The following is a 25,968-nucleotide window of genomic DNA, read 5'->3' as shown; positions in this document are numbered from 1 at the left end:
ATGTTTATGTACTCAGTAACGTAGCAGCTTCAAAATACATGAGGCAAAATCTGATAGAACTGTAAAAAGAAATAGACAAATTCACAAGTATAGTCTGAAATTTCTATACTCCTTACTCAGTAAGTGATAGAACAAAGATGCAGTGAATCAGCAAGATTGGAGTAGACTTGAACAATACCATTCTTCCCTAGCACTTCTGGAACACTTACCAAATTAGACAATATTCTGGCCTTACAATAAATCTCAATTAAAGAAGTAAGTCAAAGGTTTTAAGTTGCACAAAGTATGTTCCCTGACCACAAAGCAATCGAATTAAAATCAAAGACAAAAATATCTCTGGAAAATACTGAATTATTTGGAAACTAAGTTTAAGAATGCACATCTACATAACTCTGGATCAAAGAGGTAATGAAAAGAGAGATGAGAAAATATTTTGAACTGAATGAAAATACAACATATCAGAATTTGGAAAATGCAGCTACTTAAACAGTACTTCAATGAAAAAAATTTTAGCACTGAATGTCTATATTAGAAGAGTCTCAAATCAATGACCTCAATGTCTACTTTAGGAACTAGAAAAAAGAAGAGCAAATTAAAGCCAAAGCAAGCAGAGGAAAGGAAATAATAAACATCTACTATAATCTGAATGTCTGTGTCCCCCACCCCCGGACAAGTTCATATGCTGAAACCTAACGCAGAAGTGATGATACTAGGAGGTGGGACTTTTGAAAGGTAATTAAGTCATGAGAGCCATGCCTTCATGAATGAGATTAGTGATCTTATACGAGAGACACCAGAGAGCTTGTTCACCCCTTCTGCCATGTGAAGACACAGAGAAAAAGATGGCCTCTGTGAACCAGGAAGTTGTCCCTCACCAGACACCAGTTCTGCCAGGGCCTTGATCTTGGACTTTGCAGCCTCCAGAACCACAAGAAATCCATCTCTTGTTTATAAGCTACCCAGTCTATGCTATTTTGTTACAGTGGCTGAATGGAACACAGCATGAAAGATGAAACCAATAAAACAGAAAAACAATAGGGAAAAATCAATAAAACCAAACACTTTGAGGAGATCAATAAGAGTGACAAACCTTTAGCCAGGCTGATCAGGAAAAAGAGAAGATACAAATGACTAATTTCAGAAATAAGTAATGTAACATTATTACAGATTCTATAAATATTAAAAGAATAACAAGGTAATATGAACCTTATGTGAATATACCTGACAACTTAGGTAAAATGGACAAATTCCTTGAAACATGAAAATGACCAAAGCTCAATCCAGAAGGAATAGATTACCTGAATTGCCCTCTATCTATAAAAGAACACAAAGTTGTAGTTGAAAAACTTCCTAGAGAGAAAACTCCAGGCCCAGACAGCTATAGTGGTGAATTCCACCAAACATTTTAGAAAGAAATAAGATAATTCTACAAAAACTCTTCCCCCCAAATAAACATGAAGTATATATACATGTCAACTCATTCTTTAATGCTAGCATTATCCTGAACCAAAATCAGACAATGATAGTCCAAAAAGGAAAACTTCCTCATGAGCATGAATATAAAAATTTAACCAAGTTTTCAAGTAACCAAGGTATCTTGCAATAGGTGAATGAGCAAATAAACTGTGGTACAGCTGTACAATGGAATATTACTCACCACTAAAAAGACATGAACTATCAAGCTGTGAATGGATATGAAGAAACTTTAAATGTATATTAGTAACTGAATGAAGCCAATCTGCAAAGGCTCATACTTCATATTCATATTTGAAGTACATGACATTCTGGAAAAGGCAACACTATGGACATAGTAAAAAGATTAGTGGTTGGGAAGGGCAGAAAAGCATAAACAGGTAGAGCACAAAGAATTTCTAGGGCAGTGAAAATACTCTGTATGACACTATAAGGATGAATATACACCATCATCCTATTGTCCAAACCCATAGAATGTACATCAAGAGGGAGCCCTAACATATACTATGGCCTTTGGGTGATCATGATGTGTCAAGTGGATTCAAGTAATTGTGACAACTGTACCACTATGGTGAGGGATACTGATAAAGAGGGAGGCTATGCATGTGTAGGGGCAGGAGACATATGGAAAATCTCTGTATCGTTCTCTCAATTTTGCTGTGAACCTAAAACTCTCTTTAAAAAAGTCTTTAAAAATTCTAAACAAAATTTTAGCAAATTGGATCCAATGATATGTTAAAAGGATAATACATCATAAACAAATGGGTTTTATCCTAGGAATGCAAGGTTGGTTTAACATTCAAAAATCACTGTTATTCACACACAATATTAACAACCTAAAAGGGAAGAACCATATGATCATCTCAGTATATACAGGTATTTGATAAAAATCAACATTCATTTCTGATTAAAAAAAATAAAACTCTCAGCAAATGAAGAATAGAAGGGAACTTCTTCAACACAATAAAGAGCATCTGTGATAAACTTACAGCTAACATGTGTCATGGTAGAAAACTGAATGCTTTCCCCATAAAATCAGGAACAACCAAGGAGTGTGTGCCTTCACTACTTTTCCTCAGCATCAAAGATGAAATAATAAAGCAGAGAAACAAGACTCTTCCCAGCGCGGTCAGGCAAGAGAAAGAAATAAAAGGCATCCAGGTTGGAAGAAGCAGCAAAACTGTCTCTATTCCCAACCATGATAACATAATAGGGATGGGTAATGTCCACCCTGTTGGCCACCTCTGGTTTTTGTAAGTAAAGTTTTATTGGAACACAGCCAGGTTCATTAACTTATGTATTTTCTATGGCTTATCTCATACTTCAGTGGCCCAGCTGATTAGCTGCAACAGAGACCATTTTGCCACAGGTCTAAAGTATTTACTATGTTTAGTAAGAGAGTAGTTTAAGAAAGAAAAGTTTTGTCAATCATTGGTCTATATAGAAAATCTGACCGAATCTACCAAAAACCTCATGGAACTAAAAATGAGTTTAGAGAGAAATTTATAAAAGATTGGGAATGAAAAGAGGTGAAGAAATTGCCTTCTCAGGTAAGCTGTAACATGTCTCAAGTAGCAAACGCTGGTGTATTTTCACATTTGCATATGCATGCATAGGGAAATGTGGTAAATTTGTAAATCAGGCTGCTGTTTTATGATTCAAATAAGTCGTCCAGATACACCAGACTTGAAAAGATTCATTTTCTGAGTGTAATAACATGAAAGGTTGTTGGCGAAGTACTACTGAATGAAAAAAGCAAGTTGCAGAGCAATGTTTTCAATATACCATTTTTGGGAAAAAAACGATTTTCATAAACATAAAGACCTAGAGTGTGTATGTGTGTGTAATAAAAAAGGTTTTAAAAGATACTGCAGTATTTACCCTAGGGATGGGAGCGAGAAAATCGGCTTTGTATTTTTCATGAGTACATTTGACTTTTGTAATTAACAGAGAAACAGTTTTAAGTTTACATATTTTTATACGTCAATGCCATGGCTTTAAATCTTCCATCTCCCTCATTTGAGAAAATCCCACTTACCATTTGAAATCACCCAACTCAAAGGGGCTCTTAATCGCTTTTTAAGCAGAAGTAATTGCTTTCATCATTTACTTTAATAGCACCTTGTACTTCAGTGTATATTCTATTACTGCACTTAAGGTACCCAGGTAGGACAGCTAGTTGGCTAGTTTGATATTTATTCATCCTCATGTTGTCTACATTCCCTGCCCTTACCACAATTCCTTGTAATTAATAGAGCTTATAAAACTTAACTTGAACTGTGCATGTGTGTTTCTGAAATGCCAGATAGGAGAACTCAACTCAAACTGAAATAAGTCATTCTCAACAAATATTATTGAGTTTTTGTCTGTGACATTCACTGTGTTGGATGCTCTGTGAGTACAGTGATAAAATACACAGTCCCTGTCATGCGGAGCCCATAATCTCCTCTGGGAGACAGACAGGAACAGCCAATTACAATACAGTTTAACAGCTTATGGTGGAGGAGACTATGTACTGGGAACACCTGTGTTAGAAATGCGAGTGGAGAGAAGGATCTGGGAAGGCTTCTCGGAGGAGGTGAAGTCTCAGCTCACTCTTAAAGGAGTTAGCTGGATGCAGTGAGCGAGGGGAAGGGTTCAGTCTTTTACTCATGTCTCTAAGCCAGTGAGCCTGTATTTGTTTCTTGGTAAGATGAATGTTCATTACCATGTAAACATGAGAGAAATAGAAGAGCTGGAGAGATGAAGGGAAATAATAGGTATTTGGAAATATTAGGAAATCCGGCAAGTCAAAGGCTGCACAATCATTGAAATAAAAAGCTAAAAGCAAGACATAAAAGGCAGGGATAGGAGAAAAATGCTCTTCTTTGCAAGAAGAGCAAAGTGACTGAGTTTCTTTGCTTAAAGGGAGTGGAAGTGAAGGATCAGTCACTGTGAGAACAGAAACAGAAAACTGACAGCCAAGGAAATATGGAAAGGTCGCTGTGATACCTGTTGTTACAGCTAAACCCCAAGGTCTCAGAAGCATGATGTGGTAGAAGTGGATCTCTTTTTACTTTAAATTTCAAGAACGGTATATCTGTTTGGGTGCCTTTTCTCCAGGCAGCAATTCTGGGACCCAGGCCCTTGCCATTTTCAGCCCAAGCCTTCCAAGAATGTAGAAGGAACATGGAGAATCACTGTGGGAGGGTTTTAGGAGCTTGGCCTGGAAGCAGCATACATCATTTCACTCATTATTCAGAACACAGTCACGTGCCTTATCCAACTGCAGGGAAGACTAGAAAATACAGTTTAGATTTGGGCCTAGAAAGAGGAAACAGGTTTTGACCAACATATAACAGTCTGTGCCACAGTGTCTCTTGAAAAAGACTATAGCTACCTATCAGTAGGTAAGAGACTCAAGAGTATAAGGGGGGAATACAATGGAAAGCACTACTAATTTGAGAAATCTGTGTCTGACTTGACATTTTTCTGTGGCAGAACATGATCTGAGTCTATCATCACATCCTTTAAAGCAGTAGCTCTCAATTAGGATATTTATCGTCTTCTCCCAGGGACATTTGGCATTGTCTGGAGACATTTTTGGTTGTCACAATTTGGTAAATCGTGCTACTGATAGTTAGTTGGTGTAGAAGGCAAGGATGCCACTAAACACCTCACATTTCAGGGGATAAAAAATGATCTGGGCTAAAATGTCAATAGTGAAAAGTTAAGAAATCATTCTTTAAAGAAAGAAAGAAAGGAAAAAAGACAAGTAGAAAGTAAGGTGAGACACGAGAAAGACAACGTTTTCTAGAAATACATTATCTTCTTAATATCTAATCAAATATAAAATGATAACATCTAAAGACAATTTCTGGCCCAGTTTAGTGGCTCACACCAGTAATCCTAGCACTCAGGGAGGCTGAGGCAGGAGGATTGCTTGAGCCCAGGAGTTCGAGACCAGTCTGGGCAACAGCAAAAATGTGTCTTTGCAAAAAACAGAAAAATTAGCCTGACATGGTGGCACACGCCTGTAGTCCCAGCCACTCAGAAGGCTGAGGTAGGAAGATCCCTTGAGCCCGGGAATTCGAGGCTACAGTAAGCTATGATGATGCCACTGCACTCTAGCCTAGGCAACAGAGTGAGACCTTGTCTCAAAAAAATAAAGACAATTTTCAATATTTCAGGACAGAGCCCCCACATTAAGTCAAATCTACTCTCAGGAAGCCTTCGGAGCCTGTGGCGGGCAGTGACTGGCCCTCTCTTTGATTTTCAAGGAGACCCAGCTCAGCAAGGTGGAACCCTCATTTTAGGCCCAGGTAAGTATCGAAGCCCAGGTTCAGCTGTACAGTTATTGCCTTTTCCGAGTCCAGAGGCCACCACTGTCTTCATGCAATAGACACCATGTACAAAAAAATGGATAACTCAGCACAGCAGTCAGGGTACTGTGCTTTTGTGGGGGGCATCTTTTGTTTTCAAAGGCTTCTGTGTATGTTGATGTCTGTTTATTTGACGAATGTACTTGTCATTCCATGACTGAGTGGATTTCAGGTATTTGGGATAGGGAAAGTCAACTGTAGATTGGGGAACTGTATATGGCTATAACACTGTTTAAAAAGTTCAGTGGAGGCAAACATTTCTGAATAGGGGAAAATCATCACACACTTTTCTTTTGTTAAGATTATCTAGTTATTTACATAATACCTAACAAAACTAGGAGACTTGCTCAGCGTCAAAAAGTAAGCCAGTGCCAGGGACAGCTCATTCAGTGAGAATGAGATCGAGGACCAGCTGTAAGTCACATACTGTTGGCAGCATTATTGATCAGTCTGGACTGCCTGAGATTCCTCTGGCTCCACTGTGCTACACGGTGAGTATTAGAGCCCTGCCATGCTCAAGTACTGCAGGAAGGGACAGATACCCACATGAGACAGTGCCAAAAAGCCTAAATCACTATGCTGTAAGCTCATTTTTCTTGGCTATTCATGTTTAAAATTGTCCACATTAGTGAGCATAGCTTCTAAGAGTTATAAAATTAATATTTGCTTTCATAAATTTCAGATTTTTAAAGGAAGTCTTTAAAAGGAGGATTTTGATCAAATGTCATGACTTTTTGCAGCTGGAACACTATAGCTAAGATCTCCTTTTCTCTCTCTTTCATGAATTTACACCAGTTAGATTAGCTAAAAATGAAGCCCTGTTTTAGGAGCGTGAGTCCTAGAAATTAGCCCAGAATGACATTGACCTGTATTTTTGAATGACTATTTCCATCCTCAGACCTGGAAGGATTGTTTTTTGAGTTCCTCATCTCCATGTCTCTGAATCATTTGGCCACACCTCCAATTGTATAAGAATAAAGAACACATGGAGTCCGGGTGCGGTGGCTCACCGCTGTAATCATAGCACTGTGGGAGGCCGAGATGGGAGGATCGCTTGAGGTTAGGAGTTCTAGACCAGCCTGAGCAAGAGCAAGACCCCATCTCTACTAAAAATAGAAAAAAATAGCTGGGTATCATGGTGGGTGCCTATAATCCCAGCTACTCAGGAGGCTGAAGCAGGAGGATTACTTGAGTCCAGGAGTTTGAGGTTGCTGTGAGCTAGGCTGATGCCACAGCACTCTAGCCGGGGCAACAGAGACTCTGTCTCAAAAAAAAAAAAAAAAAAAAAAAAAAAAGGACACATGGAGAGCATCATTTGTGTGCCAGGGAGAGCATCATTTGTGTGCCAGGTTGGGAACATACAGTCGTCCTTCAGTGTCCATGGGGAATTAGTTCCAGGACACCCTCCATGGGTTCCAGAATCTCTGATGCTCTAATCCTTTATGTAAAATGGTGTGTTTGCATATAACCTATGCACATCTGCCTGTATACTTTAAATCATCTCTAGATTATATAGCATTTACATTGCATTAGGTATTATAAGTAATCTAGAGATGATTTAAAGTATACAGGCAGGTATGCATGTAAATGCTATATAAATAGTTGTTGTACTATGCTATTAATATTTAGGGAATAATGACAAAAAAATGTCTATACAAGTTCAGTGCAGACATAACCATCCTCTGGTTTTGAGTTCAAGAATCAAAGTAAACAGAAACCAGATAAATTATGACTTATTTTATTTGAGCAGATAGATACTTAATATAAAGATGTGGACACCTAAGTGTATTGTAACTGATTGTCTTAATGCCTTATTTTTGAGCCTCTCTTGGGCTATGCTTGTAATACAGATAGCCTGTTAAATCAGTATTAGGGAATGAATTTTTTGAAGCAAGTGATTTACTCCATTATTGTATTTATGAAACAGATGTGATTTTCCAACTTGACATCTCTATGGTAGTGCCGTATTCTACCCTTCTGACAGGACATTTTATTTAATTATATTTATGTATAACAAAAGGTTATAATTTAAGACTCTTTCCCATTGGATCTCATAAAACATTAAGTATCACTCTTAAAACCACAATCCTTGTCATGGTTTATTTGATTAAAAATTATTACAGGAAATTAATTAAATTAAATAATTGATAATTGTTATTAACATTAATAAATTCAGAATTGTATAGGGAATGAATATAATGTACTTCGGGTAATTAATTTTTCTCTTTGGACTAATCGAAAGTTTAAAAGCTTCCTTTACTCTAGTAAACAATAAATCTAATGAATAATATTTAATACGCCTCAGCTTTTTCTTCTTACTCTTCTAGGTAACAACGTCCATTTTATGCACCGCGATAGGAATAGGTTGGATCACAAACCCATAAACTCTGTTTTACAGCTTGTAGGAGTTCAGCCCGTGAACTTTACAAGCAGACCTTCAGTTATCCATGTGTGACTTAATACAGAATCTGTTGCTTTCAGATGCAGCCTCAGGAATGTGACCTTAAGTGCTGGAGTGTCTAACTTGGTGGCCCTTCCTAGCTGTTGAGGGGTTATGAAAACAGAGAGAGACCATGTACCAGTTGAATTGTATGCTGAGAGCCATCGGTTGTCAAAAATGTGAGATATATATCTAATTTTATAGCTTTTAAAATTTTATACAATATAACAAAATAAATATCAATATATAAAATAAAACTAAAAGCTATAAAATACAAAATACATACACAAAGTATAACTTTAAAAGCTATAAAATTATAAATGCCATTCTTTAAATGATTTTACATTATGGTATATCCATTCATTGAAAGTTTTTTTGGCAATTAATATCATAAATTCTTGTGAAGAATATATAAATGGAAGGGAGAGCAACTCAAAACCATTTTATTCAGTGAAGAACACAAGACATAAAATTCTGCAAACAATATACATTTTTATATGTATATATTTATATTTTTATATGGTTAGAAAAAAGGAAATAAACACATCATAATATTGCCAGTAGGTATCACTATGTGGTAAAATAACAGGTGTTTTTATTTTCTTTTCCATACTTTTATATATTTCTTAACTGTTCTATAATGAGCATGACTGATATCTTGGGGCCAGGAAAAGGTCTTTAAACATTATATGACAATTACATGCCTACGTAACAATCTCCACAAAAGTGCAAATTATATGGGCTGCAGTCCGTGTTTCAGACCTATTAAGAATTGCTTTACTCAGGAAGTATATGACAAACCAAACCCCTCACATATGCCAGTGTCCAAAGCACCTTGTCGCGTCACCACACACCCGCTATCCATTTCACTAGGATTGTGGGAAGGGGCAACCATGGAGAAAAATATTTGTTTTAGATATTTAAGATGCGTATTTAAATATGGTCAGTAAGCTTTTTGAAAGGGAATTTTAAGACTTGTTTAAATTTTTAAAACTCTATAATTTAAATGTATCCTATAGTTTGGTTGTACATTCCTAGACAACTGCTATTTCTCACCCCGAAATTGCTCTTATTTAGAGGCTTATTGTCATCTTATAGTTTTCTGGAAGCTTAATCTGTTTAGTTGGGAAGTGTCCCAGGAATTCTGATGAAAAGTCAAATTCAAAATATTGGTATTTATTAGCAAGTACTATATAGTACTGCTTTGAATACTTTTATGTAAAGCATATGAAGTCACAAAAAATATATTTAATGTGTCCAAATATTTGAATGTATTTTCATGTCTGTATAATCATGTTTTTAGTTAATAAAATGAAATTTCTCAAAAATTAAACTATTTTGTGCTATTTTTATAGTAAAGACTGGTGACCCAGATCCCTTTGCTGATTTTAGACTTAAAACTTCTGAATCATAAGCTTACACAAAAATTTATATATAGTTGATCCTTGAGCAACACAGGTTTGAAGTGTGTGGGTCCACACATATGCAGATTTTTTTTCAATAAAAGTTACACCAAGTGTGCCTGCCTCTCCTGCCTCCCCTTCCATCTCTTCCCCCTCATCTGCCTCTGCCACCCCTGAAACAGCAGGACCAACCCCTCCTTTTCCTCCTGTTCCTCCTCCTCCTCAGCCTATTCAATATGAAGATGATGAAGATGAAGACCTTTTATGATGATCCATTTCCACTTAATGAATAGTAAATGTATTTTCTCTTCCTTATGATTTTCTTAGTAATTTCTTTTTCACTAGCTTACTTTAAGAATACAGAATCTAATACAAATACAAAATATGTGTTAATCAACTGTTTTTATTACCAGTAAGGCTTCCAGTCAACAGTAGGATGATAGTAAAGTTTTGAGGAAATCAAAAGTTACATGTGGATTTTTGACTGCATGGGGAGTTGGCACCCCTATCCCCCATGTTGTTCAAGGGTCTACTGTGTTTATAAATATACACTGCATTTTTCTAAGATAGATAATGTTCTTTATGTGGCTTTATGAAGGCACAGATAAATACAGTGGTAAATCACCTACCCAAACAAATTTATTTAATATAAAATTACCTGTAAGATGTGCTGTGAACATACTTCCACATCCAGTCACATACTGGACTTGAAATTCTGAAACTCTCTCCAATAAATACATGGAAATACTGGATAAAAGAATAAGTATCATCAAATACTTTTGTGGTGGTAATAACTTGTCAGACACTATTCCAAGTGCTTTATACACATTAACTCTATGAAATTTATGTTATCATCATCATCACTCCCATCTCACAGAGAAGAAACAATATCTTTTTTTCAAGCTGAGATGAAAAGAAAGTGAGGAAATTCCACCAGGGCCAAAAATAGAAGCAGAAACCAGGCTGATGACATGTTTTGAAGCCATGGACTGCCTTGAGGAGCAGCAATTCATGCCAGGAATAAGGAGAGGCTGTTTCTTGGCCAACTCAAAGGCCTGGTAGAGTAGACAGTCAACACTAAGACCCTTGCATAAAGTAGGACCTAAGACTTATGCCTGAGACCTGGGACTTAAGAGCTACAACCTTGTTAAGAATACAGTCAAACCCATCCACAGTCCAAGGGAACTAGTGAGGAATTTGTTGTAAGGCTTCGGTGATGACCTACTGTGGAAATAAGAATCTCAGTCAAATGGAAGTGCATGTTTAATTTTAAAAGTCAAACAGTTTTGTTTCTCAAGAAAATTGATGAGGAGCTAGTAACCTGCATAAAATGTTTGTTCACCTTACCATTACCGTGGGGGCCAGAGAGGTTAACACTGGAAGACAAACTTTCTAAAGTAACATCATCTGCTTCAAAGTTATTCATAATAGTTATTTTAAGAAGAGTGCTCTGAAGATAATTTAAGATGTGCAGGTATAGAAGGTACATGGACACATCATTCTATAAAGAATGATTTTTCATTTAAAGCAAAGACTTCTTTTAAATTCGTTTCATTCTGTTTCAATTCCAAGTTTTGTTACGCACATATTAAACATGAAGTAGTGGCTGTTCATGTACTGGTTCTGTTAACAGAAAATTTTGAAAACAGTTACAGGATGCCAGTTTTTTTGTCGGTATTACCAGATGCTTTAAATAGAAAATCAGATTAAATTTATTCCCAAAAAAGGAGCTAATTATTCCTTTTTTAAAAATCCAGTTTACAAAGTCAAAGCAAAACCTTTGGGAGTTCATTCTCTCAAAAGTGAAACGTCTGACATGGTGAATGCTATTCTAAATTTAGTTTAAAAATTCGAGTGTCTGGGTGCGGTGGCACACGCCTGTTGTCCAGCTATTTGGGAGGATGGCTTGAGCTCAGGAGTTCCAGGCTGCAGTGCACTATGATGGCACCTGTGAATAGCCACTGCCCTCCAGCCTGGACAACACAGAGAGATCCTGTCTCTTGAAAAAAAAGAAAAATAATGAAACCTTATTGAAAAAATAGTTTTCAGAAATATACCAGTGACATTGGCATTAGGCAGATTCAGCTAAGAAGTGGACTAAAATATATAAATATATGCTAAGCTAAGCATAATTATCCTGTTTATGCTATATTTAATGTTCAGATAATCAATATAAATATAAAGAGTTCTATAATTATTAGAATATTATTTTTTAAAATGGCTTTTAAATAGAATTATTTTAACATCTGTTAACATTGAAACAATTGGTCAATAGATATTTCAAGAAATTATATAACCTTAGTTGTTTTTACCCCATTATCATTCTCAAATGTTCTGGTTTGGATCACAAATTATATGATCATCTTATTGCTCATCTTCATTGATGGATTAAGCAAATAAAAAGTCATTAAGGATAAGGAATATTTGAACCATACACATAAGCTTGATTTAATGAACAAATATAAAACAACAATTTAAAAACATCTTCTTCTTCTGAGCACACATGAAACATTAACAAAAATAAACCATATGTTATCCCTTAAAGTAAATCTCATCAAATTTCAAAGACTCAAGTTCATACAGACCATACTTATTTACCACAATGCAACTATACGAGAAATCAGTAACAGAAAACAGAACAAAACATCACATTCACAAAGCAAAACCCTCTATAGCCACTTTTAAATTTAAAAACAACACTAAAATCTCAGGTAACAAAATGGAAATTGTGATGGATATTAAGAATGAGAACTGAATGATAATGACAATACTTGTGGAATGCTTCCCAACAATATTTTAATGTAAATTTATACCTTTAAATGCTCATATTAGAAAAGCAAAAAGGGCTGAAAATTGACTAGTGTTCAATTTAAGTTTTTTTTGAAAAGCAAAATAAACTCATACCAAAAAAATGAAGGGAGATAAAAAATAAGAGTGGCAGTTGATTAAACAGAAGACAAAGAAATAACAGAAAGATTAAACAGTCCAAAATTTGGTAATAAAATAGGCAAACCTGTGGCAAAACTGATGAAGAAAAAAAGAGAAGGCACAAAATAAATAACAAGGGACATGACTACAGACGTAGGAGAGATTAAAAAGATAAAAGCCTCTGGACAACCTTATGCCAAAGGCCAATAAACAGAACTTAGAGAAAATGTATTTGATTTTAAAAAGTAACTTTTCAAAAGTGTTTAGAAATAGAATACCTATATAGCCTTATAACCTTTTTGGTTTTTTTGAAAACAGGGTCTCACTATGTTACCCAGGCTGGTCTCAAATTCCTGGGCTCATTCGATCCTCCTGTCTCAGCCTCCCAAGTAGCTGGGACTGCAGGTGCTCTGCATCTGGCCTAATCCACTACTTTTCAAATCACTTATTTGCAGCCAAGCCTAATTATTTTTATAGCAATTCATATCTCATACCAAACCCATAAACAAACTGCGGAAGAATTAAGGCCCAAACTGCAAAAAACAAAACATTTACACTTTTATTTTTTTATAGGGGAATGAAATTGGAGTAGGAGGGAAATTCTTAAATAATATTTTAAAGAAAGCAAAAGTCATAAAGGAAAAGATTGAGGCGGGGCACAGTGTCTCATGCCTGTAATCCCAGCACTTTGGGAGGCCGAGGTGGGAGGATCCCTTGAGCCCAGGAGTTTGAGGCTGCATGCAATGAGCTGTGATGATGCCACTGCATTCCAGCCTGGGTGACAGAGCAAGACTCTGTCTTCCAAATAAATAAATAAATAACTTTTATTATTTCTAGAAGCTGACTGCCCACATTACGGGCCATCTCAGCTTTCTGTTTCTGGTTTTGTTCGGTTTTCTTCACACTTCAGAAAAGACCTTTCAGTCACAGCGATCGCAGACTGTGACAGTACTCAACTCCTTCCCGGTTCAGCCTTCTGTTTTTTCCTTTTACATACCCCCTAACTTTGGATTTAAAAAAATTCACCACTCACTGGAATCTGCATTTGAAAATGAAAAGAGAAAATTAACAGAGAATTCAATCTAATCAGCCCAAATGTATGCTCTGCTATCACTGAAGAGGGAAAAAAATCATGAATAGAGAAAAACTTCTCACCATGTGAGAATTTAAAACTACATAGATCTGCACATTCTGGTCATTCCTGCTCTCCCTTTTCCGATGGAGAACAGTGAGTGGGTGGGGATCCAAGAGCGGGCTAGGACCTCCTCATATGTGGAGGAACTTATAACAAAAAGACTGAAAAATCACCCAATATATTAGAATCGGTAGCTAGTTCTCTTCTAAAGCCAGAAAAGTCTTTGCAAGGAATTTTCTTCCCAGCCACAACAGGAGATAAAGTGTAAAGTGCTTTTACACTTTCACAACGACAGAGGTGACTTGATGCCTTTAATTGAGGCATTGATGCCTTTAATTTACTTCTAACTGGGTGGATAAGGGGAGAGTCAGACAAGGGTGTCTCTCTTGTCCTTTGACAACTGGAAAGAAAACTGTAGTGAGAGTAAAGGAAGCTGTTAGGGTAAAGGCGGCTGTCAGCTGCTGTGGATGACCTGGTGACCTCAGTGATTATGACTGTGAAGTGCACGAAGCACACTCTGTCCTGCCCCCAGGGGAGGAGGCCTGCTGGGGTGGGCCAGCTGGCAGCTGGCACCAAAGGCAGGGACAACTTGGATCTGCAGCAAATTTTGCAGAACTCAATAGAGAATAGTCAAGTCCCGTCTGCAGAGGACTCAACTCCAGCCTGCACATCCTGTCCAACTCAGTCAGGGTGAGACAGCCAGAGTTAAGTTTTGAAAGCCAAGATCTGGTGTCAAAGAGGTGTCAGAAATGGAGATGCAAGAGCAAGGGGAGGAGGAGGATGTAGCAGGAGAGGGTTGGGATAGAGGCCTGACACAGGGGACCTTGCTCATGTTTGTGTGCATGGTATTTTTAAAAGGCCCATTGATCTATAGCTCTGCAGTCCCTAACCCCTAGGCGGCAGACCAGTACTGGTCCACGGACTGTTAGGGACTGGGCTGCACAGAGGAGGTGAGCGTCAAGTGAGCGAGCGAAGCCTCATCTGTATTTACAGCCGCTCCCCATCACTCGCGTCACTCCATGAGGTCTGCCTGCTGTCAGATCAACAGTGGCATTAGATTCTCATAGGAGCGCAAACCCTACTGTGAGCTGTACACGCGAGGGATCTACGTTGCACACTCCTTATGAGAATCTAATGCCTGATAACCTGAGGTGGAGCTGAGGCAGTGATGCTAGCACTGGGGAGTGGCTGTAAATACAGATTATCATTAGCAGAGAGGTTTGACTGCACAGTAAACGTAATGCACTTGAATCATCTGAAATCTGCCCCCGACACTTCCATGGAAAAACTGTCTTCCATGATATCGGTCCCCAGTGCCAGAAAGGTTGGGGATCACTGCTATAGCTTGCTTTGGGCAGTGGTTACGCAGGTATATATACTTTTAAAACCCATAGGACTAAAATATCGAAGATCTTTGCTTTTAATATATGTTAAGTATACCTTGATTTTTTTAAAAGTCCACTGGAAGTAGACACAGCAGGAAATTTCCCTAGCTGAAATCACGATTTTTTTTTTTTTAAGTCTAGTCAAGTGAAGTCGTGAGAAGGTAGTAGAACAAGAAAAGCTTGACATGTGACCGACTGTGGACAATTAATTGAGATAACGCACCACCTTCAGGCCAGCCTGAAATCACAATCATAAAGTGCTCCCAGGGTTTACTCTGAACAGGAAGTTAATAAATTCTCATAAGGCCCCCTTTACACTTACAAAACTGAGGTGTTCAGAGACTGCACAGCCCAGGAATTCAGACAAAAATAAAGAAGATATTTTAATTTCAAAGTTCTTTTGGGCTTTGATGTAAATAAAAGTACCCCAGATGTAGCTGATTCTGCTTTTTGGTCAGACTACAAGAGGTCTGATTTCTTTTGCAAAATTAGGCCTCTAGGTATTGTGAGATGCCAGAAGAAGGAACTGAAATTATTGTGCACAATAATTTAAAATTCTCTTTGTGAATGAAAGAAGCTGAGAAGTTTGTGCTTAATGAAAAAAAAAAGTTTGCATTCTTTAATATGGATATGGGCTGTACCTTCCAGTAACAATGGTAGGACACAAGAACAGTGCACAAAATCAATAACTTCCTATCCACCAGCAATGACCGGGTAGAACTGTACTTGGGGGAAAGGCCCATTCACAGTTGCAGCCAAAATTATGCAGTGCTTCTTGATAAACTTGTGATGGTTTACTTACTGAAAGACATAAAATTATGAGGACATAAATTAATAGAAAGACATACTTTTTCCCTAAAGAAATTCAGTATTTAAAGAAATCCCTATTAAAGATAGGAATATTTTAGGGAACCCCTCCTTCCTTCTTTTTGTTTTTCACTGTGCTGCCCATAATGTTGAGAGCCACAACCAGATGCATCTGTTCTTTCAACTCACAGTTTGGGAAAAGACAACGCAGGGTCTGGAGAGAGTGCTTAGGTTCTCACCCTAGCTTGGCCCCTGCCCCTTATTTGAGTCCCCAAGTCCTCACTCTGAAAGGATAGCCTTGGACCAAATATTGTCTAAAGTGCTTTCAAGCTCTAAAATTCCTTGATCAGTGGTCAAATAATGAGCACCAAACAAACTCACCAAGCAAGAAAACTAAAGTACACTTTCTGTGGCCAAATTCTCAGAGCCTAGAGAGCAACTTATTGAAAAGGAGTGTTAGGTAGATAGCTTGGGACCTCCAGCCCTTCTTGGGGACAAGGAGGGTGACTGCCATACCTGGGGGAGTAAGGAACACCCTACGAATCTGCCAATCAGAACTTAGCACACCAACTGCAAAAGAATGCAGAGGACTCTATAGCCCACAGGAAAAGCAGCATTGGTACAATAGAGTCTGGAAAGTGACCTAGAACAGCTGGCTTTCAGAAAGGCTCATGGGAGATCTGCACGCACAGTAAGACTCAGGTCATATAACTCCCAACTGTCCCATCAAAGAGGTTCCCTGGTGATGTCTGAGCCACGGGGAGCTCCCTATGCAGACACTATAATACGAGACCCAGACCATAACCAAAGCCTTTTTCTCACGACAAGGGATCCGCTCGTCATCTGTGGTGAATGTATCTTGCTCTCACTCTATAAACCTGTATCTTGCCTCTTGCTCTATAATCCTATCTTTCAGGGCTTTTATTTGGGGGTTGTAAAGAGGCAAGGAGAATTTATTGTTGTGCTCTCCAAGAGCCCACCAAGAACCGACATTTCAGACTGTGACCCCACAGAAGGAGTCAAACTGTTCAAGAGACTTGCCACACACAAAACAAGTATCAGCTAAGAAATAGCACGTTTCCGCCACTAACTAAACTTGACCCCAAAACAAAATATAAAAAAGGTTTAAAACTTTAATGTGTATACTTAGCACACAGGCTTCCGATTCCCAAGAATGGAAGATAATTCTGCATAATTATAAGATGTATTCCTATACTTAATGATATTATACAAACCATAAACTTATATATTTGCAAAACATGAAAATATTTAAATCGTATAACTGTCTGTTTATGATACCTTTTTCTTTAAGTCATGTGAATTTTGTTAGCATTTCTAACCCAAATACTATTTGAAAGTGAGAGAAAACGAACTGATATAAGTGAACTTCTTGACAATTTAGTTTTAGTTAGACATTTAAATAAATTACCCTCAAAAAAACATAATGTCATGGGGTACTCGTATATCTGTAATTCTAGGGAGTCAGGGGACAACTCCCTTGTAATAGCTATTCAAAACAAGACCTATACTTGTAAAATCCCTGATAATTGGGGAAAACTGGGTGGCCTTTTTAACTTTGAGTCCCTAGGCCAGTCTGAAAGGCCTTCTCCTCCCGGGTCAAAACAGAGCACTATGACCACACAGTTTCTGCTTACCAAGACTCATTAGCACAGCACTTCACAGCTTCCCAAGTCTCTTGCTTGTGCCCCTAGGGACAAACACATAGTTTTTTTAAATTTTTATTTTAATTTTTTTCGAGACAGAGCCTTGCTCTGTCACCCTGGCTAGAGTGCAGTGGCATGATCATGGCTCACTGCAACCTCAAACTCTTGGACTCAAGAGATCCTGCTGCCTCAGCCTCCTGAGTAGCTGGGACTATAGGTGCCCACCATGACGCCCAGCTAATTTTTTCTATTTTTAGTAGAGACTGGGTCTCACTCTTGCTGGAATTCCTGAGGTTACAGCAATCCTCCCGCCTTGGCTTCCCAGAGTGCTAGGATTACAGGCGTGAGCCACCGCACCCAGCCTCACATAGATCATTTTTAACTTAAGGCCTTCACTGATTTCCTGTGGGAAACAGGATAAGAATGAACATGAGTATTAACCTTTTCCTTACAGAGATACTGATCTCTAGCTCCAGACAGAGGGAGACCACCACACGGCCCCTTCCTTCTTTATTTAGTGGAGCTTAAGGTAAAAGTCCACAACAATATAAGTCAAGTAACCCCTCCCTGATGTTCTCCACGAAAATTTGCATTTCTGAGAGGCTTGCAGGGCAACTGACTCAAATTCATCTTTCTCTTCCCCAGGCTGGCAGTAAGTGCAGAACTGCTGGACGAAATATTAAAATGCTGGTGAAAAACAGGAGTAGCTGCTTGCAGACGCTGTAGAATTTTGGGCCATGAACTGGAAAAACTGCTCTCCAATCTTCTCACTCTTTTAGATGCTACCATGGGCATTTATTTAAAGGCCCTCCAAAAATGACAGTTTTAGTTAAGTTCCAGAAAAATCAGCAAATTATTTTAACCCAGTAGAAAAAGAAGGGGATGTGCCCCTACAGTTTGCAAGTTAAAAGTTCAAGAACTAAATTTGCCCCTTGCTTCCATACTCATAATGGGAACTGTGGATGCCTCAGCTGCACACAGCAACGGGTGCATAAAATTAGTGCGTTAAGGTGAGTACTGGATTCCGAAATGAAAAACTTGAGCAATCCCTTATGCTATATAGTTTCCACTGTAGTTTTATCGACTCCTTAAGAATTCCTTGCCTGGTCTTTTTGAATGTTGGGCATAAATCGGTAAATAGAGAGTAGCTGATTTAAATAGTTCCTCTGTAGTTCTGAAATCAACTCTACCTTACATCTACAGAGCTGCGGATAATATAATCAGTCCTGTACTGTTTTCCTGGCCGGCAGCCATGGCAAGAGTCCCTTTCACTTGGCGTCAATTACGAGGAAAGCAAGAAATACTTTAAAAAACATACATGCCAAAGACCTGGAGTTAAGGTACTAGAGTAGGGCTGTGTAAAGGTTTGGTGGCTCACTAAAAGAACTTGGGAACTGGGCTGTTGGCACTCAGAGGACACAGAAGCAGCAAAAGTTGCGGGGTGGCAGAGGGTCGTGAGCACACCTTACCCCTGATTGGCGGAACCGCTCAGACTTTTCTTTACCCCGGGCCTTTTTTGTGAACAAAGCTCCACGGAACAGCCCTCCCGGGGTCCCCGGGAGCCGCGGCTCGCAGTGCTCCGACGCCTCCACAGCAGCGGCCGCGGCCGCAGTGGGCGCGCGCGGTTACCCCCGGCAGCACCACCGGCTCGGCGGTGCCACCGGCTGCGGGCACCTGGGGGCGGGCTGGGGACGCGGGCAGCGGCAGGAGGCGCTGTAGCTAGAGCTGCGGCGCGGGTCCGCTGGCGGCCGCAGGACGGAGCGCGGCAGGCGCCGTGGGCCGGGCCCCGCCTCCGCCTCCTGCTCGGCCGTCTCACGCCGCCTCGGCCGGCGCCCGCCATCCCCGCAGCGCCGCTCTGGGTCCGCTGCGCCGAGCGCCCGCCCGCGGGGCTGGCGGGGGCCTCGGCGGGCGAGCGGGGCCATGGTCGTGGCCTCCTGACCGGCCGCCGCCGCCTCCATGAAGCGGAAGAGCGAGCGGCGGCCGTGCTGGGCCGCCTCGCAGCACGACTCCTCGCCCTCTGCGGGCGTGAAGAAGAGCCGCAGCTCCACACCGCAGGAACTGCACCGCGGGGACCAGCAGGACGATCTGTACCTGGACATCACGGGTGAGCCGACGAGCTAGCGCGTGGCGGGGCACCCTGGACAGCCGCACCCCGCGCCGGGGTCCTAGCCCACCCACCCAGGCTGCCCAGGCGCCTCCACCCCGACCCCCATAAAAGCCCCAGCCGCCGCACCCCCTTTAGGATCCAGCCTCCCTGGGAGCGCTTCCCCACCCCGAGTTCCTAGCTGCATTTGCTGCCAGCTGTAGCTTTATCCGCTGTGCACTCTGCTCCATGAAAATGGACCGAGGGTCACCTTTCTAAATTGCGGGCGTCCGCTGGGCGCCTGGAATGTACAGTTCCTCCCCTCGGGTTTCTTCTGAGTTCTTGTAGACACCTCCTCCCGGGGTTGCCAGCTCGGTTGGCCCTCACGTGAGTCCGAACCTCTCAATCAGCCCCACAGGATTCTCGAGCGCGCTTGGCGCGGGAGCTGTCCCTTTTTGGCGTTGGCCAATTCCCTTCTGTTGTGTAGAGATGGAGACCCGCGTGGTGCAGTGCTCCCGGCCAGGCACCGAAGCCAGAGCCACTTTTCCTGGTTCTCACTGCGCTCTCCATTTCCTAGCCCGCGCATACCCCAGCACACCTCAAGCCTCCTGGGGTTCATTGTCCTCCGATGCTTCAGGAAGGAAGGTGTCACGTTGATGGGCATTTGAGGCAGTGGGCATGCTGAATGCCCAGAGTTGTCACTCTTGAGAACTACCGGTCATCAGAGCAGGTAGAAAAGTAGCCCTTCGATAGCTATTTTATCCGTGCTGATGCTACCATTCTTGGAGACTAATAAATCCAATTTGGCAGCTGTTAGGTTTGCCAGGATTGACAGTGAAGCCTGTGAAGGTACTAAATGTGATGATGTCTGTGGAACTGCTTTGTAAACAGCGTATCTGTCACCATTTTAGGGAATTTGCAGTGCGTTTTCTGGGGTGGGGAATGTGTCAACCTCTGTGTGCGGTGTTTTTGGAAAACTTTCCCACCCTTGTAACCTTTGATAAGCCAGGTAAGCTGGAGTGGCAGGAACATTAATTTAGAAGTGTTTACACAAACAGAAATTTAGGAGAAATTATATTCTAGGTTGATAGACAATCTGGAAACTAAGGTCCATTTAAACGAAGCTGAGAGTAGAGCAGGTTTCTCACGGATGGAAGGGTGGTCCTAGGGAACCTAATTACTTGGGCATTCCAGCATCACACGTGGGCAAAAATTTAACAGTTTCAAATGTCACTCCTGAAATGGACATACAGTGTGGTTGGGCGTAGAGATGAAGGGATCGTAGAATAATTGGGCTACAGGAATGGTACTGATGCCAGGGAGTTGCCCGACACTGCAAATTGTAATTGCTGTGTGCCTTTGAATGGGAATGAATTTTCCTAATTCCCGTTGGGGTTAGGGAGAGCTGGACTGAAACCACATTGTGGATTATTAGGATGGAAGGAGGACAATGGTGCATGTAAATGATGCTTCTTGGAAAGTTTTGAGATAGTCTTTGGGAATCAGGAAATTGGTAGGACAGGTGTTTTGTTGTCTTTTGGAAAGAATTTCAGAAGATGATGTAGAAATAACAAAACTCTCTAACTTCCCCCAAAAGAAGCCAAGGGCCAGAGATAAATGATTTGGCCACATTAATGCAGTTTCTTTTTGGATCTCACTTTTGTAGGCTCCTCCCAAAAGGATACTTAGAATGAGTTGTTATAACTGTAACAGCTATTCTTGATTTTTTTCCTAAGTTATTTAGTTCTTTCTAGGCATTTCTTTGCCTAATGGACAGATTTATATCTTACTTACTGAGTTTAACAAGTGGGAAATCTCATGAAATGGTAACTTGAACTTGGGGAACAGGGAAGTCCTTTTATATTCTTTTTTTTTTATTTAAAAAGTATTCTGATTTACTTAGATTTTCAAGTTCCTCAAATAACGGCAGTAAGTAAAAGAAGAAATCTGAGTGACCCCATATATATCTTTATCCAATTAAAAAATTCTAACTTTATTCTTGGTCTTTTATACAGCCCTTTTAATTCTTAGTATCATTTACATTCTAGAGGAGCAATCCTCTTAGAGAATGCTTTATTCATCAGTCAGTTAAAAATTTGGTCCCATTGTCTTTGAGTCTGAAAAGCTGGATAAATTAATTCTAGTTACATAATCTTGACTTTATTTCTCAGGTAGTTCACTTTTATAGCATTAAAATTTGGTTGGCAGTGTACTTTTTACAAAAGACAAACATCTTGTTCCCGATGTTGATGATATTTGTTGTTCCTTCAAGTTCTCATTTGAAAGTAAAATTACTTTCTTGGCACTGCTGTGCAATTTATGACATTGATCTTTTTATACCCAATCCATGATGCTATAACATCATTACAGATTCTGAATTCTGCAAAGCCCTCTCTCTATTTTAGGACCATCTCCGCCAAATCATTCTCTGCATTTTGCTCATTTATACTTATTTGTATTTGTATGAATAGTGCTATGGAATAAATTCATGTGTCCATTCAACAAGTATTTATTGTGCGACTGCTTTGAACAAGGAATTGAGCCAAGTGTTATAAAGCAAGCGGGGAAGGAATGTGATTTATGCCCCTTTTCTCTGAAGATTAAGCAGGAATACACTCTTAAGTCATCATCTCAATGAAGACAGGTAATGAAGGAATCAGTCATTATGTAGTTTTGCTCCCTTCATTTAAACAGTGTCAGTTTGAGAGAATTTTGTGCTGGAAATGTCACTTGATAATTCTTATACAAAGTGAATCATTTTTCCAATATCTGGTGAAAATGATCTGTCTAATGGTGTCTCTTTTCTTGTGTGTATGTGTGTGTGCATGTCTGTGTGTGCGTGTTTTAACCTTTAAAAGAAATGAAGGAAAAGCTTCATTTTGGTATATAACTAATCATATATATTATATATATGAATACTTATAGTTAATAACTTACTGAAAACCCTATCTCTACTAAAACAGATCCAAAGTAAAAGGTCTACATTTCAATTAATTCTGTATCTCTAATTTGAGTCTTGAACTATCCCAGAGGATATCATTTAAAGTGAGATTTTTTTGTTTATTCTTGGTAAGATATAATTACAGACCACCTTTTAGGCTGAATGTTGCTTCTTAAATTGAAGGCACTAAAGGTAAAGATTCCTAAATATTTCAGGAACTAGATTTAGTTGTGTAACTTGAGCTGAAAAGCATTCTGATTTTCACATTCTTTTATGGGTGCTGAGGAAGAAATGCTTTGACATAAATGTATAACAGAATTCAAATTACAGTCTTAAATTTTGGGGAACTTGTTCTCAATTTGCTCTTGGAATTTATTATTGTAATACTGTCATTAGATAGCTCGTTGGAAGCACCTAATACATGAAACTGAAGCATGTTAACATGCATTTCTTTCCTTTTTGACAATGAACTGTCACAAATCCTTTGAATTTAGCTAGCAATCATAACTGAGGCTCATATTTTAACTCCACCATTACCAATAATATAGTCTACTTTTAAACCACTGTGACTAAATGGCTTAACGCACAAATTCAATCAAGACACATTTGAGTGCATTTTATAGTCTCACCCTTGCAGTTGCTGCTGCAAGAGCTGCAATAGAGATTTCAGACCTGACCACTGATCTCTGAGAAGTGACACTAGCACACAAAACTGGGTAAGACAAGGTATAACCTGGTGCTGCCAACTGTATTGCATGGAGGAGCTTCTGTAAATGGCAGGGCTAGTTAAATAAGATGGATGCCTCTGAATGAATGGGATCCTTGGAAAGGAGGTTTGAGCTGAGTTTTAAAGAATTTTCTTATTATCCCCTCCAGAACTATCAGGAACTGCTCTTGATCACAGTAATACCTGAGTCTGCTTTCTCCTCCTGAGTGATTGCTGGGTGGGGATGGACTCTACCCCAGCATGAGGGTAATATCCTCTTCCTACCTCCCCAGACCTGTCCCACATTGCTCTTTTATTCTGCCACTAACAGGCATTGAGATGTGACATTTAACCTGAGTTAAATAACACCTTTGCACCAAAATGAAAAAATAATGAAATGTCTCTTACTGGGGAGGGCAGACATACTTCAACGTACCCTTTATCCATTTGGACCTATCTGTTTAGGTTGTTTTCATCAAATAAATTTTTATAGCTTAAATCTGTAGATCCAGAAGGTAACCATTTCCAGCCACAGTACTACAGGAATTTTTTTCATAATGTTACAGTTTGGGGAATTTCCAAAATAAAGACGGAGTATATTCTGAAAAAAGCTAACCAATAAAATTGGACCTTTTCCCCGAAGCTTTGTGTTAAGAACTCTTATTTTAAAATGATTTCAGAGAACAAATATTATTCTAATATAGAGATTTATGAATAGAAATATTAAATTTCATTATTTTATGCTATAAAAGCATTAATGCCAATTTTGTGTGTACCTGTTACACACCCCATTTAACATAACCCTATGCAATAGTGTTTTGTTGTAATTATATTATTTTTGAAATATTTTACTGAAACTAAGTAGGCATATATAAAACTGCAGTCAGTGTCTTGTTTTGTGTTCCCCCAGCACAGATGCTGAGTCAAGGATTCCGGTGCAAGGACTTCCTTTGGGAATGATCCCAGCCAGGAAGCACTGGAAGGGGATTGGGGAAGTGAGCTGGTGAGGAAAGGCAGGCAACAAATGGTTCCTTACCAAGGAAGTTACCACTGTGGTAGCTGGAGCTGGATCCCACAGGGGAAACCTGGGATCCAGCAGAAGACACATGCTTCAGAGTTAACCTAACAGGCTTGAGGGGGCTCGGTTATTTATACCCCAGTCACTGCTTGACGGCTGCTGGGGTGGGGCGAGTGATGATTTTCAAGTGCTGTGAGGGTGGACAGAAATGGATCTATAGGCCAGAGGTGCAATTGGAAACCGTGCTGAAAGCGGGAGGGGACATGAGTGGTTCTTAAAGTACCTGCTGCATTCTAGTATGTTATTGTTAATTTTTTCCTTAGTGCTGTTATTGTAAGTTCTTAGCTAGTTAGCGCTCAACCACTACCCCAAGTTGAGTGTGTTATAGTCACTATGTTGTGTCCTGGTGGGGCATTTTTGACAGCTAGTGTTGAGAAAAGGTGTGCATGTGACTGCAGATTTGTTAGAACCAATGGAAGAGTAGGTACTAAGCTGGATGGTTCTGAGGTGAGCTTAATGAGTCCCTTTCAAGGAAATGTTTAAGGAAGCTAGGCGAAGATCAGTGTGCAATTAAGGACTGTTGGCACTTGTTTGATTTTCATGAAAGGCTTTACAAATATCACTGTAGCTTGGAGATTTGACTAATAATTGTGTGATTAGAAGAATTATGGCCAGTGACAGGTCCTGACTTAGGGGCAGAGCTGAGCCATTGCCAATGTAGAATGCCAGGAATAGATCTCCATGGAGACTGCAGATTCAGTTCAAGTTCCATTTCCAGGAACAACTGTGTCCTCAGCTAAATGGAGTCTGTGCCTGTAAAGTCAACCAGCTTAAGTCGTTTCTTTCTAACAAGGCCAGACAACAAGTAAATAGGTACTCTTGGGAATGTTTCAAAGTAAATAAATCTACTGCTCAAGAGTTTATAATCTGTGTATCGTATGCTTGTAGGAAGCATTATACAGATGGGCAGTGAGGAAGTCACAGGTTATCACCTGTGGCATAATTCAGTGCTGTTTTCCATAGGTACCTTTTTGGATGCTTTCCTCACTTTTATTAAAACCTTTTTATTTGTTCTTTGGAAATAATAATTCAGTCTGTTGTTCTTAGTGGAGGGAAAAAGTAAGTCATACTGCTAACTTTGTAAGAGGTGGAATTTAACAATGCCCAAGTTTTCAGATGGGATCAAGATTCAATAATAAAAGCCTTGACTCTGGAAGCATAATAGTTTTAGAAATATTTTTTCTGTCTTTTGAATATCAGTTGGCAGCTCTTAGAACTTATTTGAATTAGTGCTGGTGATCTTCCTCCCCTTAAAGCCTGTTCCACACACTTGAGGTGCAGTCATAATTCTGGGTTCATGACATATTCATCACCGGTCCATGCATGGCCCTTTATGAGACATCCTGTGTTTTTCAAACATGGCTCACTAGACAGCACTAATACCCATTCACCTAGAGTTGCATCTTTTTAGTTTTTTATTTATTATTTGAATAGGAAATACATGTACCTGGTTCAAAATTCAACCTACAAAGCACAGACTAAGACATTTTCCTATTTTCCTTCTTCAGAATCAGTCAACATTATTAACCTCTCATATCTTGTAAGATGCTCTATGCATTTATAA

The 25,968-nt window shown here is 39.6% G+C and overlaps 1 long non-coding RNA gene across 1 annotated transcript; it reads left to right on the top strand.

Moving 5' to 3' along the window:
• The first annotated feature begins 2,966 nt into the window (after positions 1-2,966).
• On the top strand, positions 2,967-8,349 carry LOC138387144 (uncharacterized). The gene is made up of 3 exons (XR_011233916.1): positions 2,967-3,023; positions 5,643-5,774; positions 8,162-8,349. It is a non-coding gene; the product is annotated as an uncharacterized lncRNA (long non-coding RNA).
• The last annotated feature ends 17,619 nt before the right edge of the window (positions 8,350-25,968 follow it).

The sequence above is a fragment of the Eulemur rufifrons genome, chromosome 7, assembly GCF_041146395.1.
Source record: "Eulemur rufifrons isolate Redbay chromosome 7, OSU_ERuf_1, whole genome shotgun sequence".
NCBI lineage: Eukaryota > Metazoa > Chordata > Mammalia > Primates > Lemuridae > Eulemur > Eulemur rufifrons.
This window is presented reverse-complemented; position numbering and strand designations above follow the sequence as displayed.